The sequence below is a fragment of the Phoca vitulina genome, unplaced genomic scaffold (genome assembly GCF_004348235.1).
Source record: "Phoca vitulina isolate PV1807 unplaced genomic scaffold, GSC_HSeal_1.0 scaffold42, whole genome shotgun sequence".
NCBI lineage: Eukaryota > Metazoa > Chordata > Mammalia > Carnivora > Phocidae > Phoca > Phoca vitulina.
In genome coordinates this window covers 12,990,122-12,998,467 of record NW_022589745.1, presented here as the reverse complement: position 1 = coordinate 12,998,467, position 8,346 = coordinate 12,990,122, and positions in this window count along the sequence as shown.

The following is an 8,346-nucleotide window of genomic DNA, read 5'->3' as shown; positions in this document are numbered from 1 at the left end:
CCTACTACAAAGTTTTTTTTTTTTTTGTACAGGGCCCTTAGTGGGCATATATTTTCATTTCTCTTGAATAAATACCTAGCAGGGGGATTGCAGAATCATAGGGTAGATTTATGTTTAATGTTTTAACAAATGGCAACACAGTTTTCCGAAGAAGTTGTACTATTTTACATTCCCACCAGCAATATTTGTGAGTTCCAGTTGCTCCACATCCTCTCCAATGTTTATTTTACTTTAGCCCTTCTTGAGGGTGTGGTGGCACTTTATAGTGGTTCTAATCAGCATTTCCTGATAACTGATGGTTTTAAGATCTTTTTCCTGTGCTTATTGGTTCTTTGTAAATCTTTTTTTGTGAAATGTTTAAATGGTTCTGCATGTGTAACAGTAATGATTTAGAAGAAAAAGCAGAATGTAAATTAATTTTAAAAAGCTCACTTTAATTAAAGAGCCCCCATTAACACTGACCTTACTGTCTGCCAGCCGGTTATGTACTTGGTCCACATTACTTTCTGTAAATTCCCTATGAAGTAAATATTATTACCTCCATGACTAAATAACTTGAATATACTTAAATTACTAGCAACTTTAAGAAAAATATATTTATATGAGCTCAACATAATAAAATTGAGTCTCTACTTAAGCAAATCCAATATAGGAAATATTTACTAGTACAATATGTTTATATTAAGCATAAGAGAGCTTAAACTATTTGTTTTAGAATACTTTTATTTTCTAATTTTATTCATCTAGATTGGTTATTACTATTAATTATTAAATAATTGCAATTATTTTTTCCTGCAGTTAATACAAATCACAAGATTGCATTGTATATACTAAATTTTTATTTTAAAGTATTTGTTACACATTCTGCTGTTGTAAAAACCATATTTCTTTTTTTTTTTTTTTAAAGATTTTATTTATTTATTTGAGAGAGGGAATGAGAGAGAGAGAGCATGAGAGGGGGGAGGGTCAGAGGGAGAAGCAGGCTCCCTGCTGAGCAGGGAGCCCGATGCGGGACTCAATCCTGGGTCTCCAGGATCATGACCTGAGCCGAAGGCAGTCGCTTAACCAACTGAGCCACCCAGGCGCCCAAAACCATATTTCTGATTGAAGGTCCTATTTAAAACTTTATAAGTATAGTTTTAAATATTTTCATATTACCAATAATATGAAAAAATAAAAACTCTCTTATAAAAATATATCATTTAATGTAAAAAACATATAAATGATGAAACAGAAGAAAATAAAATGTTATTATGTAGGAAAAATGGATTTTAAATTAAATATACCAAAACCCAGGGGTAACATTAAATACCAAGTGAACACAAGTAAACAAGAGAAATGGCTTTGAGTCCTTTAGAAAACTTTTAAGACACTTACCCTACATCTCCACAAAAAAATTCTTTCATGACTGAGTCTAAAACGAAGAACTTTAACTTTATTTGGGAATCACTGATATTAAAAACATTCTGGGACATGCTTTTGTGAGGAGAATACATTGGCCATGGAGAATATTGCCTTAGCCTTGGCCCAGAAGATCCTTTAAAAAAAAAAAAAAAGATTTTATTTGAGAGAGAGAGAGAGAGAGTGCGAGCGCGTGCATGAGCAAGTGAGTGCACAGGGCGAGAGGCAGAGGGAGAGGGAGAGAGAAGCCCAAGCAGGATCTGCGCTGAGCGTGGAACCTGAGGCAGGACTTGATCTCAGGACACCGAGATCAGACCTGAGCCAAAATCAAGAGTCAAGATACTTAACCAACTGCACCGCCCAGGTACTCCGAAGATCCCTTTTTAATAAAGCAATTCTTTGACCCCTTTTTCCTGGATAAAGCAGGCCCAATGGGGAAATCTGTCCAGTGGGTGTTAAACAAGTAATGAGTCAGAAAGCATTTTCTTTTATGTTCAGACCAACTTTTAATAATCAATTCAAAACCTTTTTACAAAGCCATTGCATAGTCTTTTGGGGTTTAATATAAATCTATCAAAGTAAAGTATTACAACATTTTTCTGAACAGTACTGGGAGCATGGGGGCAGGGAGTGTGTGAGGAGTCCAGATACCCTGTTTACCTTCATTAGCGTCAGGATAGATGAATTCAGGTTACCAAGACTGATTCTAGCTTTTTTGTGGTTGATCTTGCTTTTTTTCTAATGTGAGTGAATATACTTTTTAGAAGTCCTTGAAACGGAGTTCTACCTTCTCTATCTGCCTAATGATTTCAGGACAATAAACTTGATATTATAGTTGACATTGACATAAACTCCGGATGTTTAAGAGACTTTTATATTTATGATTTCAAAAGCAACGACCACCAGGCTTGTGAAGTCAATTTCACATATGTAATAGGTACCTGAGACCTGAAGAACATACGGCTTGATCAATGTCATATTACCTGAGAAAGTTGAATAACTGGGATTAGAACTCGGGTATATTCATTCTTTCCAAAATTCTACAAAGCCTTGAATGTTAGACAGCCTCTTCTAGGTGAATTCTTTTGTCCTGTGCAGGTTATAAGATTGGATATTTGCTTGCCAAACTGGAAAAAGCCATTTCTCTGGATATTTAAGCTTGTGAAACACCAAGGAATACAATTTTTATTATAAATATAGAGTATAAAGTGTTTTTATTTTTTAACTTAACTAATGTTTTTCTTTTGCTTTTCTAGACTCAGATAATTATAAATAAGTTTCTAACCAAATGAATGTCAAGATAGACATTTATAACTTGTACAGGACACAGTGCAATTCATTGTTTAAGATTGTCCCATACTTTGAAGGGTATTGAGCGTCACTAGTTTCTACCCACCACCACACCATATCCTTTTCCCTCACTGTAGCATATATAGACTTCTATTACAACATATCAAGCATTTTACTAAATTTGTTCACTCTCAAATGTGTGGCTTCTCCCAACCTGTACATTCTTTGAGAATGTACACTATGTCTTTATTTTTCTATCAAGAAAAGCAAACACAGTTCTGGGATCTTCAAGGTACCTTGATATATAAATATATAATATGTAAGTATATTATATATTTATATACAATACATAAATATATATATGCTTTATTTTTATAGCAGTTGTAGACTTACAGCAGAATTAAGCAGAAAGTACAGAAAGTTCCTCTATACTCCCTGCCCCACGTATGTACAGCTTCCCCCACAATCCACATCCCCCACCAGAGTGGTGCATTTGTTACAGTTAATGAACCAACATTGACACATGATTATCACCTGTGTCCACAGTTCACGTTATTAGGGTTTACTCTTTGGTGTTGTATATTCTACGGTGTTGTATATTCTATTGGTTTGACAAATAATATAAATCTACCACTAATGAATCATTCAGAAGAGTTTACCCTAAAAATTCCTTGTGTTCTACCTATTCATCCCTTCCTCCTCTTAAAGTCCTGGCAACCACTGATCTTTTTATTGTTTCCAGTACTTTACCATGAGCTGCCCGAGTTTAGCTGGGCCATTCTTGCTTAAGCTCAAGCTTACTGCTTGAGAATATGTCTTGGGATTCAGTAAGGTGGTAGCTGGCAATGCAACCATCGAAAGATTCATTTGGGCCAATAGTCCAAGACAGTTTCTTTACCCACATGTCTGGAGTCTCAGCCGGAATGACCGGAATAGCTGCGGGCAGGCCAGGCATCTCTCTTTCAGTGTGGCCTCTCCACATGCCTATCTCAGGCTTCCTCACAACATGGCAGGATAGTTGGACTTCCTACATGGCATCTGGCTTCCCCCTGAGTGAGTGTGCTATGAGAGAGGATACAAAAGCTGTCATTTCTCTTAAAGGCCAGGTCCCAAAGTGGCGCAGTATTATATCCATTTTATTCTATTGGTCAAAATAGTCACAGGTTCAGCCCACATTTAAGGGGGTGGATAAATAAACCCTAGACCCCATCTCTTGATAGGGGAGTGACAAAGAATTTATGGCATCTTTAATCCACCAGGATGGATAACAGCATTTGAGTTATGTCTGGAATGGAAATTGATAATTATGACAGACAAAAATAGGATTAGGAAGGGACATTCTAGGCAAAGGAAACTGTGAAATTATATTCAGGAGATGGAAAGTCCACAATATTCCAGTTTCCTGGAGTGCAGTAAGTAGAAAGTAACTTGGTGAAACATAATATAGGTTAAAGTCAGATAATGGCAAGGGTTTTGGTTTGTTTTTTGTTATCTTTTTTAAGATTTTTAAAAATTTATTCATTTGAGAGAGAGAGAGAGTGAGAGCACAAATGGGGGGGAGGTTCAGAGGGAAAGGGAGAAGCAGACTCCCTCCTGAATAGAGAGCCCGACAATGACAGTGGTGAGGGGCTCCATCCCAGGACCCCGCGATCATGACCTAAGCCAAAGGCAGACACTTAAACCAACTGACTGAGCCACTCAGGCACCCCTAAAGTCAGATAATGTGACTTTTTGAATAGTTTTTAATATCACAGTAAGGAGTTTCCACATGAATCAACGGTCAGTAACTATAAAAGAATGTATAGTTTAGCCATCCAACTTTTGTTAAATCTTGATGAGAGAAGAGCTTACTACTTGTGCAGCAATACATAGTTTTATAAGTAATTTTTCTGTTAACCTATTCACCACAGCAAAGATAACGTGAACAGGGTTGTAGAGCACATTACCACCTTCAAGTCTTTTCTCACCCTTGTCTCATTACCCTTAAAACCAAAAATCTAATGCCTCCCTCCTCTATGTTCCTGTAGTACATTCTTCAATTTTAGCACTAGAGCCAGTCACAGCACATTGTTTCATGCTTACTTCTGTATGTGTTCTACTGCTTCAGTTCCTAGACACATTCCACAGGGGCCTTTCCTTATTTAGTGTCCCATCCTGGTGAATGGCTAATTTAGCTCAGTAACTTCAAATTAACATGTGAAAACACAATTGCATCTCTTAGTTGGCTGGACAATTGATTCCTCTTATAACTCTCCTTGATTACCTGAAGTGTGGATTTGGTTTAGCTAATCGTATCTTATCCTTCCTCACGTAGTTAAGCAGAAAGAAGAAATTAAAATGACAATCACTTCTTTATCTTTAAAAAAAAAAGTTTTCTTCTGATGGATGGTTGAAGTGCCTTTCCTACTGTTTCATTATACACCTGTATTTTCTCCTTGTAAATTTCATTTTATGAAAGGATCAAGAATGCTACATCGATGACAGAATCTACTTTTAGGTAACAGGCTTAAAGAAATGTTATGCTTAGTAGAATTGAGCTATTTTATAAGTGGAGGTTAGCTCATAATGATTTTGAGTAAAGTACAATATAAAATTAGATGATAAGAAGAGAAGACGTATATGAAAGAAACTATTAATTGATCTTCTCTTGAGCATGAACCCACCCATACACATATACTTAAACAATTGTCCTTTATACTATTCGAAATAAGAAAAGCAAATAAAATTATAGTTACTACGAGTGACCTACAAAAAGACTCATTATGAACAATACAGCAAAGGATTCTTCTTCATTTTAACTGTATCTATTCTATAAAATGTTAGAGTTCCTCTAATAATTTAATAACTAGATTAATAGTTTAATTAATTAATAATTTAATAACTAGATTAAATCTTATATGGAATTAATTGTGTTCACTCAAGCAGTTGCTAGGTCATATACCCAGAAATTAGTCTTAGCAGCTTAAAATCTTACTTTTTTCCTTTTATGTATGATTATGATATTCTCACTTAACCCTATTTCTCTCTAATCTGCTAATCTGTAAAGAAAAACAAAGCTGGAGGCATCATAATTCCAGACTTCAAGCTATGTTACAAAACTGCAGTCATTAAGACACTATAGTATTGGCACAAAAGCAGACACATAGATCAATGGAACAGAACAGAAAACCCATGGGGTGCCTGGTGGCTCAGTCGTTAAGTGTCTACCTTCGGCTCAGGTCATCATCTCAGGGTCCTGGGATCGAGCCCCACACCGGGCTCCCTGTTCAGCGGGAAGCCTGCTTCTTCCTCTCCCACTCCCCCTGCTTGTGTTCCCTCTCTCGCTGTCTCTCCCTCTGTCAAATAAATAAATAAAATCTTAAAAAAAAAAGAACAGAAAACCCAGAAATGGGCCCACAACTATAGGGTCAACTAATCTTCAAAAAGTAGGAAAGACTATCCAATGGAAAAAAGACAGTCTCATCAAAAAACGGTGTTGGGAAAACTGGACAGTAACATACAGAAGAAGGAAACTGGACCACTTTCTTACACCATACCCAAAAATAAATTCAAAATGGATGAAAGAGTTAATTGTGAGACAGGAGACCATCAAAATCCTAGAGGAGAGCACAGGCAGCAACCTATTTGACCTTGGCCATAGCAACTTCTTACTAGACATGTTTCCAGAGGCAAGGGAAGCAAAAGCAAAAATGAACTATTGGGGTTTTATCGGGATAAAAAGCTTCTTCACAGGGTGCCTGGGTGGCTCAGTAGGTTAAGCATCTGCCTTTGGCTCAGGTCATGATCCCAGGGTCCTGGGATCAAGCCTCGTTGGGCTCTCTGCTCAGTGGGGAACCTGCTTCTCCTTCTCCCTCTGCCTGCCTCTCTGCCAGGTTGTGCTCTCTCTCTGTCAAATAAATAAATAAATAAAATCTTTAAAAAAAAAAACCTTCTTCACAGCAAAGGAAACAATCAACAAAACTAAAAGACAGCCTATGGAATGGGAGAAGATATTTGCAAATGACATATCTGATAAAGGGTTAGTATCCAAAATCTATAAAGAACTTATTAAACTCAACACCCAAAAGCCACATAATCCAGTTAAAATACGGGCAGAAGACACGAACAGACATTTTTCCAAAGAAAACATCCAGATGGCCAACAGACACATAAAAAGATTCTCAACATTACTCATCATCAGGGAAATACAAATTAAAACCATGATGAAATACCACTGCACACCTGTCAGAATGGCTAAAATTAACAACACAGGAAACAGCAGATGTTGGTGAGGATGTGGAAAATGGGGAACCCTCTTACATTGTTTGTGGGCATGCAAACTGGTGCAGCCACTGGGAGAACAGTGTGGAGATCACTCAAGAAGTTAAAAATAGAACTACCCCATAATCCAGCAATTGCACCACTAGGTATTTACCCAAAGGATACAAAAATACTGATTCAAAGGAGCACATACACCCTGATGTTTATAGCAGCATTATCAACAATAGCTAAAGTATGGAAAGGGCCCAAATGCCCATTGACTGATGAATGGATAAAGAAGATGTGTGTGAATGGAATATTACTACTTATCCATCAAAAAGAATGAAATATTTCCCTTTGCAATGGCGTAAATGGAGCTAGGGTGTATTATGCTAAGCCAAATAAGTCAGAGAAAGACAAATACCATATGATTTCACTCATATGTGGAATTTAAAAAACAAAACAGATGAACAGAAGGGAAGGGGGAAAAGAGAGAGGGAAGCAAACCATAACGGACTCTTAACTATGGAGAACAAACTGAGGGTTAATGAAGGGAGGCGGGTGGAGGATAGGCTAGATGCGTGATGGGTATTAAGGAGGGCACTTGTTGTGATGAGCACTGGGTGTTGTATGTAAGTTATGAATCACTAAATTCTACTCCCAAAACCAATATTACACTATACATTAACTAACTAGAATTTAAATAAAAATTTGGACAAAAAAGGAGATTGCTATGATGGGCTGGCATGCTATATTTGAACATGATTTTGCAAAGAAATGTTGGGAATTCAAGTTAAAACTGAGAGAGAAGTTCAAGATATATTGTTTTTCAGTCAACCTCCAGGCTTCAAGAAAGATGGTATGTCTTCCTTAAGTGTATTATTAGCTAAAAATGATTATCTTCCCTCTGCGTTTAAAAGTATATAGTCTCAGGGTTTTTGTCTTTGTTACCGTAATTCAGAATGCCTTGGGTTATAATAGGTTTAATTGAAATGAGACAAAGTCTTGAACTCTTTGAATAAAAATTCAGCATTTCATGGTATTTTTGTGACATGAATATATAAAAGAGAGGAAAGGGAATTCCAAAAGTGCTCTTCTAGTTCAAAAAGGAAACCTCACAACTATTTATATTTTCAGGAAATAAGGATGCTAAGTTGGGTAGTATTACCAGGGCAAATAATCATTGAAATGTTAAGAAACAAATCTCATTGATATGAGGAATTCTTAATCTCAGGAAACAAACTGAGGGTTGCTGGAGTGGGGGGGAGTGGGAGGGATGGGGTGGCTGGGTGATAGACACTGGGGAGGGTATGTGCTATGGTGAGTGCTGTGAATTGTGTTAAGACTGTTGAATCACAGACCTGTACCTCTGAAACAAATAATACATTATATGTTAAAAAAAAAAAAAAAAAGAAG